Source organism: Chiloscyllium plagiosum, unplaced genomic scaffold (genome assembly GCF_037043375.1).
Source record: "Chiloscyllium plagiosum isolate Xiang-an unplaced genomic scaffold, Cpla_swu_hap1 HiC_scaffold_21, whole genome shotgun sequence".
In the NCBI taxonomy this organism is placed as follows: Eukaryota; Metazoa; Chordata; class Chondrichthyes; order Orectolobiformes; family Hemiscylliidae; genus Chiloscyllium; species Chiloscyllium plagiosum.
In genome coordinates, this window is record NW_028270159.1 from 97,627,695 (window position 1) to 97,653,835 (window position 26,141).

A 26,141-nucleotide genomic window follows, 5' to 3' on the forward strand; every position below is an offset into this window, starting at 1 on the left:
ACATTTGAGTGGGAAAAAGCAGAGTGCAGTTTGAGGTAAGGGGTACGGTGTGGCCCCAATGTTAAACCTTTTCTACCACGACCATTATTTCCATTCTATGCCAAACTGACACACGGTAAGGAACATGTGTCCACAGAGGGGAGATATGACAGCATTTCAGCACAGTGGTACACTGAGGGATTTACTCATTACTTCCAGAAATATTGTGAACGATGTGTTATCTGTGCCACAATAATGTGGGGAGGGGAATACAGATGAGTCATGTAGCACTTCCGAAACCCCAAAAGCAATTTGAACATTTACAACTGCATTTTACCGAACTAACACCCTGCAAAGGAAAAAGGTATTGTCTGGTAATAGTTGATACGTTTTCCAAATGGGTGCAAGCGTTCCCCACGGCAAAACAGAATGCCAGTGCCATAACCAAAGCTTTCCTAACTGAGATAATTCCGAGATGGAGCATCCCTGAGAGGCTTAGTAGTCCCAAGGTTTGTGAACGTTTATAGCTCCGGTTGAGGTTTAGGGTGTAAGTTTGCTCGCTGAGCTGTACGTTTGTTATCCACACGTTTCATTACCTGGCTAGGTAACATCATCAGTGGCGACCTCCAAGAGAAGCGAAGATATTGACTCCTGCTTTCTATTTGTATGTTTGTCATGGATGGGGTTCCTGGGGTTTGTGGTGATGTCATTTCCGATTCATTTTCTGAGGGGTTGACAGATGGTAAATCGATCTATGTGATTGTTTATGGCGTTGTGATTGGAGTGCGAGGCCTCTCGGAATTCTCTGGTGTGTCTGCATATACAGCAAACCGACGAACACTGACCAAACACTTAACTACACCAGCAGCCATCCCAAAATGCAAAAAGGAAGCTGTGTCAGAACACTATTCCAACGAACCACCACACATTTCAGCACAGACGAACTTCGTAAAACAGAGGAGAACCACCTATAAAACGCATTCAAGAAGAATGGATACTTAAAAAATACAGTCCACAGATTCCTCAGGAACAAACCACGACAAGTAGACCTAACACAGCCAGAAACCCTATCGACCTTTCCATACATCAATGAAGTCTCAGAAGTGGCAGCCAGACTACTAAGACCCCTCGGAATCCCACCAACAGTCTCAAACAAAACTAACAAATTTAAAAGACCCAATACAACCCATGGACAAAACCAACGTCTTATACAAAATGGCATGCAAGAACTGACGCAAACACTACGTAGGACAAACAGGAAGAAAGTTAGCCACCAGGATACAGAACACCAGCTAGCCACAAAAACGATACGACCCTCTCTCCCTCGTATCCCTTCATACGGATGAAATTTAAACACCATTTTGACTGGGACAACACATCTATCCTGGAACAGGTTAGGAAAGACATGCCAGAGAATTCCTTGAGGCCTAGCACTCCAACCACAACGCCATAAAAAAGACATATATATATATATATATAGATAGCATCTATCAACCCCTCAGAAAACGACCAGGAAATGGCATCACCACAAACCCCAGGAACCCCATCCTGGACAAACATATAACTAGAAAGCAGGAGACAACAGCTTCTCTTCACTTGGAGTTCATCACTGATGATGTTACCTAGGACATAGAACATAGAAAAATACAGCGCAGTACAAGCCCTTTGGCACTCGATGTTGCGCCGATCCAAGCCCACCTAACCTACACTAGCCCACTAACCTCCATATGCCAGGTAATGAAACGTCTGGATATCAAACGTACAACTCAGCGAGCAAACCTACACTCTAGGCTTATTAGTGACAGTGGGACACCATTTGTCCATAATGCCCTACAGCAGATTAGTGAGTATTTGGGAATAAACATGAGATAACACTGTGCCTATCACCAAACGAGCGGTAGGGCAGCGGAAAGAGAAAATTCTACCTTAAAAAATAAATTGACAAAATGCTGTGAGGAACTAGGGATGGCATGGACAAAGGCACTTCCAATTGTGCTAATGTGTATGAGATCTAGGAGGAGAGGGAGAATTAATCTTAGACCGTTTGAGATTTTGTTTGGTAGGCCCCAAACACAGGAATTGTCCCGAGATGTAAGGGAAGCCAAATAACTGGCCACTGTGAGGATGAGATGTTGTGTTACTGCATGAAACTCTCTACACTTCTGTCCCAAATACAGAATCAAGTGAAGACAGTACTACCCCAGTCAGCAGAAGGGAAGATGCATGATCTATAACCTGGAGCATGAATAGTGGCGAAAGACTTCAGGAGGGAAAACAGGAAGGCAAAGAGGTGGCTGGGACCGTTTCAAGTACGCCTTACAGCACAGATAGCTGTTAAGATCGCCAAAACAGCCACGTGGATACACGCCAGCCATTACAAACTTGCAGCTGGGACTGACGAGACATCGCACAACACCAAAACCAATTTAGAGCAAGTATTTATGAGAAGACTTAAGCAAATGTGGGGTTCCCCAGTTCACACTGTTGGCAAGCGCCCTGATAGGAATATTCATCAGGGCAGGGGCGTCTGGGATGCAGCAGCTGACGGTAATCTTAACTGATAGGACGAAGTGGATCTTTACATTCGACCCATAGCCGTTCAGCAACAACGACGACTATAAATTCGATAATTACGATTTATGCAGGGATCCATGCCACGCCGGTGACTGGCACTCAGTAGTAACCACCACGGCAAAAGGGGCACCTGACATGGGAAATAGATATTCTATGAGCAAAGTAAGACTCAGAAGAGCAATGAGGGAGTCTCGTGGTGTGGAATAGATAGATCCTTCTCCGACATCTGTAGACAGGTGAATATAGTGGTGCAGTCGCCCCACCCCCGCCCCCCGAGATGCAGTGCAGAATGTACGACAGACGATAGGAGCAGTGGGGCATGGCAACCAATCAAACCAGATCATTGAGCTAACCCCAAGCCGGGCAAAGGTCATTAATGACACACCCGAACCCGAAGGGAGACGGCCGTGGCGAGAGAGCGAATTTAAAGCAGGAGGGGAATTTGCCTGCTGGAGTTAAATGGCGTAACTGCGACGCCAGTAGGTTGGGAGCTGCGAAGGGCCATTGCTAGATGTGAAGGGAACAGAGCATGTGCTTTGGTCATAAGACAAAAGGAGAGATCAGACATTGGCTACACTTGTTGGATATGTTTGCACACAGCCCAAAGGTAGTCTGCCCAGCAAATTACTGAGAGCCTGGCGAGAAATGCCAGCTGTCTGCTTCCATGGGAGGCGACTAGCCTGACCTTGATAGTGGGGGGCAATTTGGGCAAATCTCGTGTCACCACCCGAACTCCAGGCTAACTACAGCCCCAAGCCTGACACGCTACCGACCATAGCATTCCAGATAGTGGATTGCAGGGGAGAAACGTGTATTTACACCAATCGGGGGAGACTACTTTTGGGTATCTTCCAGTGTACCTTGATGCTGGACTTGAACAATGACTCTTGTAGAGCAACATACGCAAATGATACACTCAGTCTGTTCTTCCCTGGGTGAGCTACGTTAAGAGAGTGGTGTCAGTCTGCTCCTCCATGGGCGTGTTACTTTCTCAAAGTCGTGACAGTCTGCTCTTCTCTGTCTGAGTTTAACAGCAAGTGTGGTTTCATTACTGTCTTCGATTCACGTAGACAGAATGGAATAAGTCTTCTCTTCTCTGAGTGAGTTACTTTGACAGAGTGGAGTCAGGCTCGAATCCCTGCTTGTGTTTCATCGACAGAATCAGACCAGCCTGCTCTTTCCTGGATGAGCGACAGAGACAAAATGGGTACAGCCTGCACTTCTCTGAGTGAGTTACGTTGACAGAGTGGCATCAGTCTGCTCTTTCTTGGGTAAATTATACTGACTGAGTCGTGTCAGTCTGCCATTTGCTGGGTGAGTTACATATAAAGTGTTGGGTCAGTCTGCTATTCGCTGGTTGAGTTACATTAACAGAGTGCGGTCAGGCCATAATTACCTCGTTGAGTTACATTGATCGTGTGATGTCAGACTTCTGTCCCCTGGTTGAGTTACATTGACAGAGTGGGGTCCGTCTGCTCTTCCCTGGGTGAGTTACGTTAGCAGTTTGGGGTCGGTCTGCTTTCCGCAATCCAGGAACTCCATCTCTAGCGGTTTCTTGTCAGTTCCTCCATATTAGGAATTTTAGGAGTTAACAAAAGTAACTCGTCCCCTACATCTTTGGGATAATTAGGGATGGACAGTGAATCTTATCTCATTGAAAGACAACTGTGTCCCAGAAATGCATTTCTAATAATTGCACGTTCTAATTCGACACTGCAAGCGGTTGGGAATAACTTGAGGAGAGGTGCAGGGTAGAATAACTAAAGTCAAATGCATTGATGCCGAGGAGACATGACACAAGATGTGAGTGTGGAGCTGATGGTGCAAAGCTCAGTGTCAGTGCTATTGGTTCAGCATTTGTTGCTCACTGTTCGCAATGACTCACACACCACTGCTGTCAATTCACAACAATGAGCCTGTTCATTTTGGTTTGAAAATCCCTGCGTGTGTATTAACGTGGTTAATGGGACGCGAGAGGAGATGAACACATCCTCTTTATTCTGTCAGTTTAAACAGATGAAAATATCTGTTGGATGCCAATGCAAGAGGATGCTATCTTTTTCTGTGCCTTTTCAGTGGGGCATGCTCAGCATTGAAATGTCTGCTTTTGCACAAGCAGAGTTTGATTGCCATTCATACTGAGCAACGCTAATACAGAAAACGCGTTTTCCAATTCCTGTGATCAAGCGGTTCAGGCATTGCACATATGGACGAGAAATTTGGCTTTTAACGTGGCGCCGTGGCTTAGCTGGTGAAAGCACCTCCCATCACACTGATGCCTGCTCATTGTATTGAAAGCTCGTTATTTCTCGCAAATATTATGTTGCTGATCGAGACACTGAGTGTCCTGTTTGAATTGCTGTATATTCTGATTTCGCGTTCCAGCTTCATTTTCCAAGTTTAAATCCAGTAGTGTATGTTGCTCTATTTAACTACTATTTTAACCTGGAGATTCTTCCCGCAGTTCCACAAGCACTTCTGCTTCTCATTATCTTCTTCTCATTCCTTCATTCCCAGTTTTTTGGAAATTAATTGGTGAGGCAGGAGACACTGCAGCATTCCCGGGGAATGTTGTGGTAATGGCACTGACACCACGACATGATCACCCTCATTCTCTGCTGTCACCATTCATTGGTTGTACACCAACAGTAAATGCATCCTTGTTCTTCTTCAACTAACATGTAATTACTTTCTTTTTCTGTTGGATAAGGAATTCAACTTTAACATCGAAAGGGTCTTTAGAGTTTGAGGAAGAAATGTCTCCTTGCCTCAGGTCGAAGTGACAGGCGCATTATCCAGAGAATGTGAGACTACTTCGACCGACGCCAGCCAGGAGTCAGAAAGCCTGTCAGGCGTTTCAAGAGCAGAAATGGGAAATGAGGGATATGGACAGCCAGAGAGTCGAAGAATGTGAAAAAGGCCCAGGAGAATACAGAGACACATATAGAAGAAAACAAAGACACATATTGAGGCAGACACTGAAAGAAACAATTCTCCATTCAGCGTGACTGCTAAATACCAGAAAGCAAAAGGAAATGTAGCCATTAAAACATAGCCTTCCACCAGCTCAGGAAAATGAAAGTAGCATGACAGCTGATTAAGTCCTTTTAAGATTGTAAATTCGACGTTTGTAAGCTCAAGAGTGATTTTGATAAATATACTAATTCGACAGGTAAAATTATCATTTTCCCAACAGTATAATCTAGAAATCTATAACTAACTTGTTTCCTGTCCATCTAAAAAAATGTGCTTCTCTCCACAGATGTTGCCAGGTGTAGCGGGTTTCTCTATCAATTCTCTTTTTTAGTTCAGATTTCCAAAACCTGCATCTTTTGGATTTTTGATAACCTGGCACAAAACCAAGCATTACCAGGTACGGACCAGTGGTAAGAAATACTGGTACCACGATATATTTGCGCAATAAAACATTCATTCCCTGTTCGAGAATAGAACCAACACTATGGCGGTTAGAGTTCCAAATCCTAACGACGACATTACACGGAATGAAGACAGACGCTCTTGCACGTATTCTCAATGAAATGGCTTTTCCCTTTAATTACTGATCAGTTTCCCTGCAGATTGTTTTCTACTTGTCTTCAAGTTTTGCAGAACAGAAAATCCCATTTGGCCCATGGTGCAGTCTGGTTGAAAGACATTCATCTATTCTATTCCCAGTTTCCAGCTTTGGTCCATAACCTTATGTCTTCTGATGTTTCCAGTGCAAATGGCAGTGAGGTTCTCGCTTTGATCTTAGATGACACAACAATGGGATTGAAGTTTGACATAGTCACACTGTGTTATTACCCACGTCGTGTCTCCCACAGAAAGAGACGCACAGACACATTCCCCGAGAGTGGCAGAGTTCTCAGGATTTGACCAGCTCCTTGTGCTTCACTTCAGCTGTCCGCTCCAACATGCAAGTTCAACCGCCAAAAGGCAGCTTTTGGTTAAACCAAAGCCAGTTCTACAGACAATGAGAGACGTTGATCTGAGCTAGAATTTGAAGTGGACGAAAGAAACTGTAAATTCGAAAACCCAAACCCTTCCTTTCCTGACAGACAACAGGAATAGACTAGCACGCTACATCCTCGTGATTTTAAATGCGAACCGACAATCCCCTAACTCGACGTCAGGCAATTACCAATTCCGTCACTGATCCAAAGACCAGGTTTGGCTGTGACAGTTTGTCTCTAGGTAATGTAAACGTCCACATCAGGGAAACAGCATTCACAAGGTGAAAAATCAGCAAACATAGTCACCGTCACTGTTTCACTTGGAATTCCCCACTCTGTGAACCGTTACCTTTCGCTGTACTTTCATATTTGAAGTATTTTACATTCCAGAGCCTGAACTAATTCAGCGAGAAACCACTGGTCATTTCGAGACCGTCATCCGGAATGAGGCGAGTTGAACGATGCCTTTCTTGCTGCCAAAACATCAGCGCAGCTCAAAACGAGCTCGTGTTTGCATCAGTCTTTACCTAACTTGCTGCAGTATGTCTGCTGAACAACATCAGATTATCACAGCATTGCTTTCTTCACATTGAAACCAAGGGTGATAATATGAACCGACTTGGAAACATGGAGAGAGAAACACTGCTGACGAAGACGATTATGGCGTGAAGAGCAGGCACGAGAGTTTGTACAGGTCCGAAAGGCTTCTGCAGTGTCAATGGACATCCCTGCAGACGAGTCTGATTTTGCATTGCGAAAACAGGCTTTCATTCTCAGTTAGGAGATGTAGATTTAATTCTCTTCTTGTGAATTATCCGAATGAAAACTAAATCCTGGCTGCACCCAGAACACACACACGGATCCTGCCAGAACAATTCAGTGATCGATCAGCATCTGTCTGGAAGGACAATGGCAGCAAATACAAGCGAAAGCTATCACAGCAATTACCCCTCCAAGGTTCTCGCGTTTCCCAGTTGAAAATATTTCGCTGTTCCTTCAATGTCACTCCGTCTGAACCCTTGCCTCATGGCATCATACCTGTACCCCGCTACTGAGGACATCCAGGGTTATGCGGAGTAACTCAAAATCTCAATCACTCGAGTAATTAGGGATTGACGGTGCATTCCATCACATTGAGCAATGGCTTTATCCCAGTAATACGTTTCCTAAAGCTGCAGTTTCTAAGGGAACACTTGCAAGCTGTCGGGAATAAGTTGAGAAGTGGAACGGACGAGAGGAAAATGTGAAAGGCAATGATGACTGGGAGGCATGAGACAGCAAGTGAGTGAGGAGGAGGTGTTGCAACGTTCAATGTCAGTGTCAGTATTTAGTGACCACTATTCACTCTGACTCACACACCACTCCTTAACAATTCACTACAATAAGCCCATTCCTCTTAGTGTGAGTTTACCTTTGCGGATATTAACGCGGTTTAAGGTGCCCAAGAGGACGGATGGATCCGCGTTATCCTGTCAGTTTAAACAGTCTAAGTTATCAGTTTACAACAAAAGCAATAAGAGATTGCCTCTTTCTGTGCATTTTCAGTGGAGAATCTCCAGCTTTGAACTCTTCTCCATAACCAGAGGCTGTTTTAAATTTACACCGAGTAACTGTGAAACACACAAAAAATGAGTCCGAGTTCCTGTGTTCGAATGGTCAAGTAAATGCACGCACAGCTTTGACTCGTTGAGCTTGGGCAGTCCCTCAGCCTTAGTTAGTGAAAGTTCCTGTCAAAAAACAGCCGAATATGGGAACAAATCCTGACATCTCAATGTTTATAGGTCTTTCATGAAAAACAGAGTTCCCGACTTCACCTGTGGTTCTGGTCGTGGTGGGAATTCAAATCAATGACTGGATCGAGGTTATAGTTTAAAGACAGTTCCTTCAACACCTCTGCCACGCTGCCACACAAACCCCCGCAACCACGTTTTTCATGATTAGTGTTTCAGCATCGCCTCACTTCAGGCACTTACCCACACACACTTTCAATGGCGAACTTGGCGTAAGTTTGATAAGATTTTTGAGGATGTTGCAAGGCATGCAGTGTTTGGACTGTAGCGTAAAGCTGAACAGGATGTGAAAATTTTCCCTGGAGCTTGAGGGCTGAGGGATGGGCTCACAGAGGTTTATATCAATCTGAAGGAGACGGTAGAGTAATTGGTCAATGAACATTTCTTCCCAAGACAGGCAAGTTCAAAACAAGGGAACACTGTTTTAAGGGGAGAGTAGTAAAATTTAAAAGGGATCTGAAGTACATTGTGTTTTTCACACAGAAAGACCTGCGTGTTTGGAATGAGTTGTCAGATTTAGTGGTGGAGTCTGGTATACTCTCAACATTTCAAAGGCATATTGATCTGTATACAGACAAGAAAGTTGAAAAAGAATAAACTTGAAAATTTGACAAATACAGCGGTTGTTTACGGGCTCAGCCCCTCGGAGATGCTGCAGTGGCGAACACCAGTTTGAATCGGCACTCATCACTTGGTCAGTGCGTTGGGATGGTTTTCTGGAAGATGGTTAGATTAGATTCCCTACGGTATGGAAACAGGCACTTCAGCACAACTAGTCCACACCGACCCTTCAAAGACTAACCCACCCAGACCAATTTCCCTCGAACGAATGCACCGATCATTATGGGCAAATTAGCATGTCAAATTCACCTTTTCCGCACATCTTTTGAGTGTGGGAAGAAACTCACGCAGACGCAGGAAGAATGTGCAAACTACGCACAGGAATCAAACGTGGAACACTGGTGCTGTGAGGCAGCAGTGCAAACCACTGAGCCACGGTCCCGCCCTAAAATGGGATGGAGAACGCAGCTAGCCACCCCGCAATCTCTCACATGCAAAGCGAGTACTCTCCCATTTGAGATAACTCCCTCAGGCTGCTTCGGTTAAAACCAGCAACGAATCATTTTTTCTGGTATTAGGCTGCCAGTGACCATTCTTCTTGACACATTCCCAACTTCTCAGTGGGAGATTTTGGCTGCAGAAAATACCTCGCAAATCATGTTGCCCGCGCAACTCTCCAGCGAAACCAAAAACTGACAACTCATGAACAGAAGCAGAACTGACAAAGAGAACCTATTTTCAGACACACGGACTCATAAATGCTGTCTGTGAGGCAGAGCGAGTCGTCTGGGTCATGAGCTGCTCACCCAAATTGCAGCGAGGCAATTCCAAATGGTGCTTTCAACGTACTGGCGCCTTAGTGCACCAATACTTCCAGGAAAGTGCTCAAGTAACATGAATCAGAACTGACTAACAATGAACCATGAAAAGTGAAGATTACCAGTTACAGTCTCGATTAGATGAGGTTAACAATTGGGCTGATGTCTCCACCGGATCGAGAGGACCAATCACCAGCCTCTCTCATCAGGACAGAAATTAAGGAAATTAGGGAAAAGTAACCAAGTTTCACATCGCAATTTTCCTCATTTTCGCAACAGCAGAAAACTGCGAGCAGATTCAATGTTGAACCTAATTTCACATTAACATTCATTTTCAGAGAAACGGTGAAAAATGCAAATTGTCTGGAATATGAAAGATTGGCGCAGCCTGTTTTTGAGTCGCATATTCTGCTGGTGGCCTTTCGAGCTGACGGGGAACGTGATAACTATAGCAGAAGGGGAAAACATGGGCACTGACATGTTGGTTGTTTTCTGCTGTGCCACATCACAACCGGCTTAGAAGAAATGACTGGTTTTTTTTCTGTTCAACTTTAACAAAACTCATCCCTACAAAACGTTGCCAGCATAATCCATTAACACACGTGGCCGCGCAGGGATGCAAACACAAGCCTTCTTAAGAAGTGGAATCTGAAATCAGAGTCTCAGGTTGCTCAGCCACGCGAGCACACAGGCCAAAACCGGAAACCCAAGAGCATGTACCTGATGATACCCTGCAGCACACTCACAGCAACTGCACCAGTTCTGCAGAATCAGCGGTGGGAAGGAATTGCTCTATCTGAGCGGTCGTGCTTTTTGTTCTCATCAGCAAATCTGGCTTTGAATTTGCTCGCCCATATCTGCTGCCATGCTGAAACGGAATGCAATTCCGATTAGTCGCTGTGTGAAACTTTGTTCATTTTCTCTCCTCAGATAAAGTGATCACTGGAGATGATGAATTCTGCTCCTGCCAGAAACGCCGACTCTCCTGCTGCTCAGATGAACTGAAAAACTGGTTTAGCACTGGAATCCGAGAATGGCAGAACACGTAGCAAGATTATTAGAAACCCAGAGCCAATGAGAATTCCAACTTTCCTTTTATTTCTCCATAATAGTGCATTATCCAGCAGAGCCATGAGCAACTGCCACCTGGCTGCAAGCTGAGTTGGAAACCTATGTGGGAATCAACGACATGTGACTCACTTATTGTCGGTAAATCAAACAGTTCTCACTTTGAGGTGTAAAAAAATTAGTTTCTATATATATTCAGGGAAGGTCAAAGGCGATCTGAGATGTCAAAGAGGTGGTCGCTGTTCGTGATTGCTCTTTGTTCGAGTTGTGAAAAGGTCTCCCACTGTAGTTGCATTCACGTTTCTTGTTGATGACTGAATCAGACAGAAGGTGTTTCACCAGAGCTGCACTTGACTTGCATTTCTCTCCCTCGCTGTCATACTTTCCTGGAACTCTGTGAGAACAAGAAAACAAAATACATACTGTGTCATTCGGCAGCCTGTCTGTGATTTTCTCATTTTCAGTTACAACATGGCTTAGACTTCAGGCCACACGGTAATATTAATAACAGTATGAGAACAAGAGTCGATAGTTCATCTGTGCCTGTAAATCTTTTCATTCCTGTTGTTGACTGAATTAACTGTATCCGTGTCTGCTGCTTCGAAACTCGAATATGTGAACTGCTCCAAACTATGATTGAGGATTTCTGGTTTTGGTTGACACACGTTGAGAAACGCCAGACAGCATTCAAATGAAGCTTTCAGAGCACATTTTCGGATGCATTTGACAGAGACTAACATCATGTTCGCTGTGACAGAAGGAAATGAATGCTCTCCTTGTTACTGATCCAGGCCACCTTCGCATGTAAAGCACGTGCGGTACTGTTGTTACAGAAAGGATCAGTGCCTGGTAACTGTGTCCTTAAAGTGGACATGATTGAAAGAATAAAGAATACCATGTTGAAATATCCAGGAAATATTGGCTGTAAAGGTGCAGACAATTTTCCCTGCAGCGCCAAGACAGAGGAACATATATAACGGCACTCTTAAACAGGATGGCCAGCAGTGATATAGACATCGCCACATATGAAGGACCACTGCGAACAGAAATTTGAAAATGAAATTCACGCAGCAGGTATTCGGAATTATATTCTTTTCACCGCTACAGTAGTATTGGGCGAGTAAATACAAAACAAGGTTTGCTGATGAGAATGCAATAAATCCCCATCGCTCATGATATGAAAGACTGTCGCCCGGAAAGAGGGAACAACAATGTTTCTTCTAAGCTTTTTACTGGGCCACTTTCGCACAAACTGATACTGCTACTCTCCAGAAAAGATCAGGGCCCGCGGCATGCACTCTTAGAAATGGTGACCATCAGTGCTGGAAACTCCCTGCATATTCAGAACAAGGAAGAATACATATCGAATAAAAGCGTAGATGGTAATAAATTGTACTTGTATTCCCTTTCACCACAACAGCTAGAATGGGCGGGGATATACAGAGTAAGGTTTACTGACCAGGTCAGAAAGCAATTACCTCCACATATCTTGACACACAAGCCTATCTTTCTTTCTGTCCGATTTTTTTGAAGCGTCGATCCTTTCCGAAGGAGATGAAGATGATTACTGCTCCCCCGCAGGATCACAGTGGGGCCAGAGACCCGATCGAGCTGCTCAGAACAGTTCGTGTTTGCCGAGAATCACTGAAACTGAGATTGATGTCATGTAGACATGGTGTAACAGCTGCCAACACATGTGGAGGGCTTTGGGACGGATTAGGACCCAAAAAGACTGGGAAAAAGACTGGATCCTAAGACTGGGAAGTAAGTGTTCAGGGAGAGGACTGGAGAATGGGGTTAAGAATGGCGGAGCAGACTAGATATTCTGAAAGCGCTAACCGTCCTCCTATGTCTTCCAATCTCTGGCCATCTGGTATCTAAGGAAATAGAAGCAGAGTTATTTGTTCAGTTGGACGTACCGGGCAAAGTGAGAGATAGAACAAGCATGATACAATTTTAGAGACTGGGAAAATGGTTGGAGAGGAAGCAATAAAAGTGAAGCTGAATATAAAGTTTGAAGTCAGGACATATTCAATAAAAAGGAAGTTTGCAGAAAGGCAGAGGGACATGGAGATGGAAAAAGAAGTGTCACCAGTCCCGAAATCTCATTTGGTTTTCATTTTCAAGATGCGACCGGACCTGCTGAGCTTTTCCAGCAATTTCATTTGTTGATTCTGAAACAGAAGATGGGAGTGATTCTGGACCAATCAGCTCTCCCATGTTCTGGGAGTATTTGACTTACCCGCTCGATCAGATCACGTCTGTCCCACACTGAAACCTCAGAATCCTTTCCCACCCCCACCCTCGTTACTGGCACTAAACTGTTCATTTAATAAACTTACATGAGCACACAACAAGAACAATTGCAAAATGTACAGGGAGAGCTCCGTTCCGTTCCATCAGCACATTCTGAATCAGTTAATTTTTGTTCAGGACCCATGAGACATTAAGCCGTCTCTGTCAGACCACTAACAAATGGTCATTCGCGTTCTGTGTCTTTGAACACTTTGGTTGGTGCACGGATGTAATGGAATCTCACGTTTTGAAATGGACATCAATCATAGTATTTTCAGCTGCAATGATAAAGTTGTCTCTGGCGCTCCCAGTAAAGTGCAGACAGTTTTCACTCTGAAACCGACATGTGATCAAAGCAGGAGGACATATGTGTCAGCGAAAACAATAAGAATGCTCTACCAGCGTTAGCTTGCAATTCTGCATGTGGAACGAAGAGCTGGAACTCTATTAAACAGTGAAAACGACTGTTATGGGGCTTGGACGCACGACTTTCTGATTAAACAACTCACATTGCATCGAACTGAGATATCCAGCATTGGCACACGATGAATTAGTTTGCTATTTCATTCTGAGCATAATTCACCTGGCACAGCAATTTGCAAAGATCCAGCTCATTCCTCCCAATCACAAATAACATAATTCACATCTTTCACTTTTGTTACTTCGTCAAAACATTACAATCTATTTAACACTTGTCCCGGCATTTAAGATTCAACCTGAATATTTTCATATGAAGTGATTTCCAGTCACTCTGGCAGACAGTAAATCAGTTGAAAAATTACCTTAGGAAACCCAACCATTTCTGTTTACAGTATTGGGAATTTCCCATCTACTGACAAGACAGAGTCCTCACAATCATCATTTTCTTTGTTCTTCCTGCCTAAAACGTGTACCACTTCTTATTTACCAGTCAGTAATTTTTTTTATAACATGTTCCAAGAACTGGAGCAACATTCCAATGTCCTGAAGCCCTTTCCAATTTAAAGTGAAAGCTTTGCTCCTTTCACACTGAAAGAGCTGTTACTAAGGAAGGAATTTCCACGAGTTGTTTCCCATGGCTTGGCAGAAAGTCGCTGATTGAATCTGCAGTGGCCGTTTTCTGTTGACATCGGGAGCTTGGAGAAAGTGATGTCGTATTCTGCTGCGTGTAAACGTCTCACTCCCTGCGGACTTGGGGTGAATCATGGATGAGTTTTCCCAGTTACAATGTCAATACATGTTCGGGGTAAATGCTTGTGCTGAAATATTTGAGATTTATTCCCTGAGTGGGCTCGAACCACCAACATTTCAGCCAACTACGCTGACCATTTGAGATTTAGAAACTGGCAACGCAGATATCCAAAAGCAAAGTTATCGACGGGATATGAGGATACGTCGGACAGCAGGAACTTGCGTTGTTTTCAGAGACGGTCGCTGATTTTATCAACGAGAGGGTAAGCACACTGAGGAGCTGCAAACACTCAAATTAAAAGGCATCCACACATGCACAGTTCACTCACATACATCTCCACATAGTAGCTCACTTACGATGCTGGTATTTGAAGCCACGATTCGATAGAAACTGAAGCTTAAAACGCAGCATATTAGACTGCTCGACCACCCTACCACACAAAAGTCAACGCTCAGATTTGTTATGACTAGTGTTTCAGCATCGATTCACTTCAGGTACTTAGACCTCGCAGATTATGTAATGAAATTGCGTAATTTAAGAAGAAAGACTAAAGAAAATGTACAGACAAGGAACAGGCCCTTCATCCATTCAAGCCTGAGCCGATCCAAATCTACTGTTTAAATCTGTCACCCAATTCCAAAGCATCTGTATCCCTCTGCTCCCCAAATCCTCATCGATCTGTCCAGACGTATCTTAACTGTATCTACCGTGATGACCTCTCCCGTCTCTGCTGGGAACGCGTTCCAGACACCCACCACCCGCTGTGTCAAGTAGTTGCCGCGTGTATCGCTCTTAAACTTTTCACCTCTCACCTTGAACGCGTGACCTCTCGGTATTTAATCCTTCAACTGGGAAATAAAACTTTTCTCTATCTACCCTGTCTGTACCCTTCATGATTTTGTAAGCCACAAAAAGCTCCCCGTCAAACTCCTTATTTCTAATGAAAACAAACCTAACCGACTCAACCTCTCTTCCTAGATTGCACCTTCCATACGAGGCAACATCCGCTTAAACCTTTTACGTACCCTCTCCAAAGCGTCCACATCCTTTTGGTAATGTGGCGACCAGAAATTTGCACAGTATTCTCAGTGTGGCCAGACCAATGTATTGTTCGATTTTAATATGACTTGCCAGCCATTTTATTCAATACCCCATCCAATGAAGCCAAGCATACTATATGCCTGCTTGACCACTCTATCCACCTGTGCAGCAACCTTCAGTATAATGGACCTGCACTCACAGATCTCTCTGTCCATCAACTTTTTTTCCCAAAGCTCTTTATTGTATAACCCCAGCTAGAATTAGACTGACCGAAATGCGTCATCTCACAGTTGTCTGTTTTGAACTCCAGCTGCCACTTTTCCGCCCAACTTTCCAGTATATCTATAGCCTTCTGTATTCTTTAACAGTCACTTATACTTTCTGCTAGTCCAGAAATCTTCGTGTCATCTGCAAACTTTCTGATCATTCAAACAGTGCTCTCTTCCAGATCATTTATGTATATCACAAACAACAGTGGCCACAACACTGACCCCTGTAGAGCACTACTGGTCATCTTTCTACATTTCCAGAAACTCCATTCAACTGCCATTCTCTCTCTCCTATTGCTCAACTAATTCTTTATCCACCTGTCTAGAACACCCTGCACACCATGTTACTTTACGTTCTGTATTTGGTTACCATGGGGAACCTGATCTAACTCCTTACTGTAGTGCATGTATATGTCATCAACAGCCTTTCCTTCATCTATCAACTTGGGAACTTCCCCGAAAAACTCTGTGCCTCTCACTGAAATGCACATTATTTTATACATATGAATAGATCCTATCCCTCAGTACCTTCTCCAGCAACTTTCCCAACGCTGATGTTAGGCGCCTTGTTCTGTAGTTATCCATAATATCCCGACTGTCCTTCTTGTACAGGGGACAATATGAGCAACGTTCCAGTCAGCCAGAACCTCACCTGTGCTGAAGGATGCCACGAAGATATCTGTCAGGGTCCCAGCTATTTCCTCTCTCACCTCACTGAGGAACCAGGGATACATCCCATCCGTTCCTGGGGATTTGTCCACATTAATTACCACTAGCCTGCCCAACACAGCTTCCCTACTTATGTCAACATGATCCAGATAAATCAAATGTCTTACTCTAGACTCAAAATTCATCATGCTCCTCTCCTCAGTGAACACTGATGCAAAATAATCATTCAGAATCATACCCACTCTCTCAGATTCGACATACAGCCTTCCTTCATTTTCCTTTCGTGGACCAATCCTTTCTCTGGTTACCCGTTTGCTTCTTATATATGAATAATAGGCTTTGGGATTCTCCTCAATTGTGCTAGCGTGAAGTTGTTTCATGACCCCTTTTAACCCCCTTCATTCCTCGTTTAAGACTTGTCCTACTCTTCTCATGTTCCTCCAGGGACCATTATGTTCTTAGCTGCCGGGGCGTTATGTATGCTTCCCTTTTCCTCTTGGCGAGTCGTACAATTGTCCTGTCATCAACAGTTCACGAATATTGCCTTTCACATCCTTTGCCTTCAACGGGACATGCCTATCCTGCACTATATTTAACCTATCTTTGAAAACCTGCCACATATGAACTGTGGACTTTCCTACAAATAGCTGTGTCCAATCCACATTTCCGACCTCCTGCATAATTTTGATATGATTAGCTTTGGTCCAGGATAGTACTCTTTCCTCAGGACCACTCTCATCTTTGTCAATGAGTATTCTAAAACTTACAGAACATTGGACACTTCCCAAAGAAATCACCCACGGCAACTGCTATCGCCAGCCGTGGCTTATTCCCCAATACCAGTTCCAATATGGCCTATTCCCTCGTCGGACTATTGATATATCGCTCCAGAAAACTCACATGGAGGCTTCTTACAAATGGTATACCATCCAGACCTCTGACGCTAAGAGTATCCCGGTCAATGTTGGGAAAACAGAAATCTTCAGTCAACACTAAATTATTGCCACTACGTCTTTCCATGGTCTGTTTAACTATTGTTTTCTTACACCTCACGCTCACTGTAATACAGCCCCAAAAATCTAATCTCACCCTTCTTATTTCACTGCTCCATCCATAGTGTCTCATGACCCAAGCCCTACATGGTGTCCTCCTTTCGCACAGCCATGATATCATCCCTGACCAGCAATGCAACTCCTTCCCCTTTTTTCCGTCCCTGTCCAGTTTGAAGCGTCTATATCCTAGAACATTTGGTTGCCAACCATGCCCTTCCTTCAACTAAATCTCTGTGATCGCAATAACGTCATATTCCCAGGCACCAACCTAGGCCCTAAGTTCATCTGTCTATACTCCATGAATTAAAGTAGATGCATTTCAGGCCACCAGTTCTTTTGAATTCAACTGCTCTCTGCCTACTCTTCCCATTATTAATGCTATCTTCCTGATTCTTAGCGCTTCCAGTTTCCACCGCACTGCCGACTTGCTTAATCGTGTGGTTCCCAGACCTCTGCCACATTAGTATAAAACCTCCCCGACAGCAGTAGCAACAACTCCCGAAAGTTCGTTCCTGTCCGGTTCAGATGTAGATCGTCAATTTTCTTATAGTTCCACATTCCCCAGAACTGGTCGCAAAATCCAACAAATTTGAAAACCGCGATGCAGCACCATTCCTCAAGTCACGTGTTCATCGTGCCTTTTTTTATTCATTTCTACGCTGGCAGTCACATGGCACCGGCAGTAATCCCGAGATTACTACCTCTGAGGTCCTCCTCTTTAATTTCTCTCCTAGCTCCCTAAATTCTCCCTGCAGGTCCTCATCTCGTTTTTTTTTCGTTGGTGCCTGTATGCACCAAGATAAATGGCTGTTCACGATCCCCTTTTCAAATGTTCTTCAGCCGATGGGCGACATCCCTAGCCTGAGCACCTGGGAGGCAACATAACTCTCCAGAATTGCTGATGCTCCACAGTGAGTCCACCCGCAGCTCCAGAGTGACCACGCGGTCAAACAAGTGCTGCAGCTGGACACACTTCTTGCAAGTGTACGTTTAGAAAACATTGACAAGGATTTGCAAGGTTTGCACTGCTTGGACATGAGAACGAAACTGAATAGGCTTCGTCAGATTCCCACGAGCTTCAGTGCTTAGATATGGCCTCACAGAAGGTTATAAAATCATGAGGAAGACAGACAAAGTAAATAGTCAGGGAGCACTTTTTCACAAGACACGCGAGTTCATATCTACACAGCAAACGTTTAATGCGAGAGAGGAAACATTTAAAAGGGATGTGAGGGACACATGTTTTTCACACAGAACTTTTGTTTGTGTGGAATGAATTGCCACATTTAGTGGCAGAGTCTGGTGCACTCACAACATTTCAAACGCATCTGAATGGGTGCATAGACAGGAAGACCTCGGAGAGATAAGGCACAAATATTGGCAGATATGTATGGATTAATTTCGGTTATCTATTCAGCAAAGGCAAGTTGGATCGCGGGAGTTGTTTCCATGCTCGACAACTCTGAGATGCTCCAGCCACCGGCAGCGGTTTGAATACACCATTTGCAAAAAACGCATGATGTTTGTTACTCAGTCAGCGAGTTTGGCTATTTTGTTTGGAGGGTGGATGGGCCCAACCGATCCAGAGATGAAGGTTTTCCGGATATTTGCTGCCAATGACCATTCTTCTTGACACTTTCCCAAGGTCGCCATCAAAGATTTTGGCTGAAGAATAATACCTCCCATATCGCATTACCCACTTTGCTCTCCAGCGAATCCAAAAACTGACAGCTCTTAACGTGGAACAGAATTAAAGCTGAAAAGGCAGTACCATGATCAGATACACCGAAGCTTAAGTGCTGTCTGTGAATCGTCTCTGACATGAACCGTTCGCACAAGTAACAGCGAGGCAATTCCAACCCTACTGGAGATTTAGTTTATTGCCAAGTCCCAGAAAGTTCTCAAGAATCATATAAAAAAAGAACAACAACGGACCATTAATAGTGAACATTTCCAATTATATCCGTGATTAAATTAGGCCATCAATGCGCCGGTGCCCCCATCTGATCGAGAGAGCCAATCACCTTTCTCCCTCACCAGGACAGTAATGAAGGAAATGAAGGTAGAGCAACGTTTCACATCGCGATTGCCCATCTTTTCGCCACAGCATCAAAAAACGGCGAACAGATTCAATGCAGGATCTTCTTTCGAAATAACGGTGAAGTAACTATGTCTATTCATTTTCAGAGTAAATGGGGAACAACACAAGTTTTCTGGAATATGAATAACCAACATAGACTACTTGGGTCCCAGATTCTACTGATGCACAGACTTTCATATGAAAAGGTACCTTGAGTGATTGCCCTACACCCAGAAATCTTCTGACTGCCTTCTGTTTGCCCTGTCACATTAAACTTGTGCTGCTCTAATCGAATTTGTAGTTCTTGCCATTTGTCCGTATTGCAACTAGGGATAGCTGGTCGTGGCAACTCGTGACTGCCACACAAATTCTTTGCCAAAATTGGATTGTCCCGCAACGTGATTCGCAGTGCACGAACTTCGCAACGAGGATATGCCACGCGGCAAGTTACAAAGCACGCTTCCATTTATTAAAGTAAGTTTCTGGGAACTGACAACCAGATTCCACCTTACACTCGGAATTATGACAACACATAAACCAACAGCCTCTCTCAGAGACAAGTAACCAATGCCCATCTTGTGCCGGACAAACATAGTTGACATGATTGCACACAGGGACTGCACAGAAAACTATGGAGGAGAAGCAGTCAGACGACCATCGAGCTGCATTCATGCAGTTCTGTTACCCTGTAAACCCCATGTACAGCTGTTTCTTCAGGTACACACAGGGCACTGAGTGTCTCTGACTCCGGGACTTGGAACTCGGAAAATATGACCGTCTGCATCACGGGTTACTTCCTTGTGTGAGGTAACTCCCGATGAAACATATGTAAAACATGATAGCTCATTGAGAAATACGGCCAAAATAGTATCCAAGAGATGTATTTCTATTGTGCTTCAGGTCCAAGAACACTCAGATCAATAGCTCCCTTGCTTACCTCTGCTGGTCATGTTCGCAAAGAGATCTAGCAAATTGCCAAGTTTGATTTTCCTTTCAATCAACAATTTTGACTCAGTTTGGCTGCAAATATCTTTTTCTAACTTTGTGCTTTTCTTCTTTTACATTGGTGTCTCGCACCTTACAATTGACAGCCGAGGTGGGAGAGGAGATGGAAGCATTTAGCCTATCAAGTCAGCGACAGCTTTCAATGAGATCACTGCTGATTTGGAAAATGCTCAACTCTGCTTTTTAGTCAGTACTCATGGCCGCATGGTTAAGGTGATAGGTTAAAAATCCATTCAGGTTTCCCCGAGTAGGTCCGAATCCAGCTGACTCCGCTATGAATGACTTGCTGTTGGGCGAATTTTCGCTCAAAGTTCAAAAAACCTATTTTGCAAACCAGGCCAGTAATTTAATAAGACTTTGGAACTCGAGTTCTTCATCAGAAATGTTCCATATTTAAAACATTATCTCTGTTTCTCTTTCCAGATACACTGTTCGACCCATCGGGTTTCTGCAGTTTTTATTGAACGTCCTGAGCAGAAGTGCTGTTTTTCATTAGATTCCTTTAATCTCTATCCACTGTTCTCTGACTCGGATCAGTGGCTACACTTCCTCCTGCTCGTCAAAGTGCTCATTCCCCACCGCTCCCTCTCCCATCATTACAAACAACCGCAGGAAATTGCCACTTAACCATCTTTGTTCCAAAGTGAAACTCACCAGCCTCGGGAATCTCTCCACCAAACGGGACTTCTCATCACTGGACATGGTGCAGACCAGTGGTTTCCGAAGCTTTACTGTGAAAATATTGTCAATTGGCAGTTGGAAAAATGTCGAGGAGCCAAACCAATCCAGGCACCAGCTTTGGGAATCTTGAGAAACTCTTTGGGAAGTGGATTCAGAGGAGAATGCAGAAGGGTGAGCTGTCGGACCGAGCAGAGGCCGGAATATTGACTCTGATGTTGTCGGGACAGGGACTGGTCTGAGACATTGAAAAAATTCTCAGCCCTGTACATGGGGAATAGAAACTTCATCTGGACTCTGCGACAATGAAAATCTCTGGAACACACAAGGCACTGAGAGGCAAAAGAGGAGTTTATCCCTGATGGAGGTGAGCTGGTTCCCAGTGACATGGATGTGTCTGTCTTGGGGGTATCAGACTGTTAAAATGTCTCCATAATGAATGGTTCAGTCTTTCATTTGGAAAAGTAAAACTGATAGAGGACAGTAGTCGTTCAGGGAATGGCACATTGAATATGGAATTCAGTCACGGACTGCTTTAGAGGATCGTCGAATTTGTTAGGTTGGAAGATTCAGCGCATTCGACCGTTAACTGAAACGTCCTTGTGGAACATAGTACAGAATCTTTCCGTTGAATTAGCAGGATCTAGTATTGACTGATGGGGCCACAGCAGGCAGCAGGATGTGGTAACACAAAATAAAAATGCACTGAGCTCAAACACAAGAAGCATGCTCTTTCGGTATGGTGGATCAACAATACAGCATTTTAAAGAAGTTTAAGCAACGATCCTTCAATGTACAGGACATGCAACGCCAGGATTTGACACCATACTAGTCTCGTTCTAACCAGACACTTTAACTAATTCATCAACGGTGTCAGCGCAGACAATGCTGTTCATATCCATATGTGTATTTAATTATCTGTTCAATCACAGTAACTTGGACATTTGTTACTTTATGAAAGTTGCTCCATAAGAATTTAAACTAACCTCCGCTGATACAGAAAAGAAACGTCCACACCTGGACATTCTCCAGTGCAAATGCACAGAAAGAGCCAATCTCGTATTGCGTTCATTTCAAACTGATATATTCATCTGTTTAGAGCTGAAAATGTGTTGCTAGAAAAGCGCAGCAGGTCAGGCAGCATCCAGGGAAAAGGAGAATCGACGTTTCGGGCTTAAGCCCTTCTTCAGGAATCAGGGCTTATGCCCGAAACTTCGATTCTCCTGTTCCCTGGATGCTGCCTGACCTGCTGCGCTTTTCCAGCAACACATTTTCAGCTCTGATCGCCAGCATCTGCAGTCCTCACTTTCTCCTCATATTCATCTGTTTAAGCCGACAGGATAAAGAAGATACGTTTATCCTCTCAGGGCCCATCAACCACGTTAATATGCACAGAGGGAATACAACGCCAAGAGAACAGTATCATTGTGGTGAATTGATCAGCAGTGTTGCGTAAGTCAGTGTAAACAGTGGCCAGTATAGGCTGACCCATTAATGCCAACAGTGAGCCTTGCATCACCACTTCCTGTCTCACGTACAGCCTCACGCCCTCCAGTCATCATTGCCTTTCACTTTACTCAAACGCCCTGCTCCACTACTCCCTTCTCCCGATCGCTTGCGGGCGTACACGTAGAACCTGCAGATGTTCGAAACTCATTAGTGGCGTATCGACGTCACTCAATGGCATTGGATTCACTGCTCATCCCTAATTGCTCCAGTGATTGAGATGATGAGCTACTGCACAGAAACTTGAGCGAACTTAACATAGAGGTACAGCCAAGATGCTGTTGGCAAGGGAGTTCCAGGATTTAGGAATAGCCAGATACTTCCAACTCAGAAAGGCGAGATCCCTGATAGGTGATTTGCGGTCACAGTTTTCTCTTGTTTCTGCTGCTATTGTCCTTAGAGATAGATGTAAGCAATCACAGGATTGATTCTGGCAACCAAAATAAAAACCCTGCATCTACTGTCGTTTGTGGAAGTGAGTTCCAATCCTCTCCCAAATATTGTGTGTAGAAGTGCTCACTAACATCTGTCCTGAATACTCTGAACCTCATTTTCAGACTCATTGCAGAATCCACAGCGAACTGAAACAGTTTATCGCTTCATTTTAGTGTCTTGCATTACTTCTCTCAGGTCACCACTTAACATTCAAAGTTGTCGCAAAAACAGGCTTCATTTGTATATCAGAAACAGAAATGGCTCAGCATGTCTTACATCATCTGTGGGATAGCAAGAGTTAATGTTTCACTTCCGTTTACCATTCTTTGCAACTGACTTGCCTGATTTCTTATCATACCTACAAACGGTATGAAACCGGAACGGATGACAGAACACAGACATTAGGGAGTTCTGCATTTGCAGTGACATCGGGAGTCTCTATCACTGGAGAATTGTAAGGACACTACTGCTCAGTGAACTGACATCGCACTTCCTGTGTCTAAATAAGGAAACCTGTCAGTGAATTGGAGACTTTATTGTTCAAAAGTTAAAACCAAAGAGCAGATCAGCAGCAGACTAAAACAAGTGAAATTGTCATAATGCCTTATAAGGAACGCCAATGAAGACCAGGATAGTGAGGATCACCTTCTCCACATGTTTGAATTGTTTGATGCAGTTTTCTGTGCGACGTTATCTCTCCCTTCAGGCAACTGACAAGCTCCTTGTTTGAAAATCTGAGTTGATGCATCACCAAAAGTGTTGCATGGTACTGTGTGTAAGCAGCTTGTCGAGACTGAGACTGTAGCATTGCTCACATTTTTTTTTATTCAAATTTCTGAGAAATGAAGAAGCTTAATAGCAAGCTTAATCCCAGTTTTGGAGGAGCATTGCTCATCAGTACATGATAATCAGCTCACGTGAAGATATTCCAGAATTGATATCAGAGACCTAATTCAAACCCTGCAACGATAGATGCCATGAATTCTAAGTTGAAATTCTATGTCTAATGCCTTTTCCCCATTACAACTGACCATGGAAAATCCCTTCCGATTCGCCTCTACCCCTTAGGGAAGTAAAGCTGCTATTCTTATTTGCTCCAAGATACATGTGACTCCAGACGCACAGAAACTGGATTGGTTGTTGCAGGTCAGTTATCTAAACTCCAGGACCTCACTTCAGGAATTATTCAAGGTTCTGTTCGTTAATAAATGTCCAGAGTTCAGCTGCATTCTTACTTCCTCAACTCCTGAAGCATTTCATTTCACAATGCAGCAGAATTCTGGCAATGTGAAGGCCTGGGCAGACAAGGGATATGAATTTCACACATCCTGATTAAGATAATCTAATCAACACCTCTGGAAATTCAATGGTGTTGCCATTACCTATTCTTCAACGATCAACAATGTGGGAGTTACTATTAACCCCAAAATGAACTGTCCTCCCTACATAAATAATGTGGCTACAAGAGCAGGCCAGATTGCAAGAAAACTGCCATCAGTCATGGGCTTTCTGACTCCAATCGCTTCTCTCATACCGAGAAGGCTCACGTCAAGTGTGTTATGGAATACTCCCCGATTGACTGAACCAATATATCGACAACATACCTCAAGATGTTGGACAGCGCCATTATGAAACATGCGTACAAAAGGATAATGCTGCGGACATTTAATAACTGAAATGAAAGCAGAAAGTGCTGGAGAAGTTCAGCAACTCTAACAGCATACTTGGAGAGAAATACAGGTAACTTTTTGAGGCCAAAATGACTCTTCTTCAGAACAGTACTGAAGAGAGGACATGTAGGACAAGAAACATTACTTCTCTGACACTTTTCACAGTTGCTACCAGGTCGGCTGAGTTTCTTCAGAACGTTACATTCCATGGCAATTGAGCCAGTTCGATTGGCAATTTATGTATAATTTCAAACCATTCACCACTGTCGCAGCTTTTTGATTCATCAACAATTTCCATTTGACAGCACACTCCAACTCGAGTACTACTATTGTCCTAAAGACAAAGGAAGTAAACGAATGGGAAAATCATTATCTGTATGTTCCCTTCCAAGCTACTAATCATCACAATTGGATAGGTATTCCTTCAGTCAGTCCTTCACTGTCCCAGTGGATCAGAGGGTTGCCCTCCTCCCCCACTTCAAAACATCCAAATAGTTTAATGAACTGTTCAAATAAACTTTGTCAAACTCAATTGTTAGAAGGCCAACACTTACTGGGAGGTAAGAAAACCTTCACAAAAATGTAACGCTTAAGCTATAGAGTTAAGAGGAGCAGTTTGGAAATATGTATCCCTGTGTTCTTGCTGCAGATTCATGTAATCAGAAATTTGAGATAGGCTGAGTCAGCAACTTGCCATGAATAGAAATGTTGAATTTGGTGATGCATTTTCACTGGAGGTATTTTCCAGTCATGATTCTGTTTCAATTAAATTTGCATAGTCGTCAATTCCAATTGAGATGAACACTTGCCAGTTAACTTTGACACAGATCATCAGCGTGAATCCACCATTCACCATTTTACCAGCGAGCTGCTGAGTTGTACCATGCCTTACGCTGTTAAAGTACCGACGTAATGAAATAGAATCATACCATCCCTACAGTGTGGAAACAGGTCATTAGGCCCAACAAGTTCACACGCAACCTCCAAGGAGTATTCCACCCACAGCAATTTCCCTTCCCTATTACTTTGCACTGCTCCTGACCAACACACTCTGGAGAACGAGGTACAATTTAGCATATCCAATTTATCTAACCTTCATATCTTTGGACTGTAGTAGGAAACTGGAGCAACCCGAAGAAACCCATGCAGAGACAGGGAGAATATGCGAACTCTAAACGGTCGCCTGAGGCTGGAATCGAATCCAGGCTGTAAGGCAGCAGTGCTCACCAACGAATCACGAAAGCTAACTTCAAACCTTAGTGGAGCCATTCTTCCGAATAAGCCTGATATCAAAGACATACACGTCTCCATAGCCATTTTGCAGCAAAAGGTAGACATAATTAGACTAGACATACTCCAGCACGTGGCTGAAGGTGATCAGTTAAAGGATAGATATTTTATCATCATTTATGAGCAGCTGACTCAGCTGCGCGACTTAAAGACTGCAGCAGGAAGTCCTCAATCAAATATGTTCTTCTTACCATTCGTCCTGCTAAGACTGCGGTATTTATCTTCATTTAGGCTATG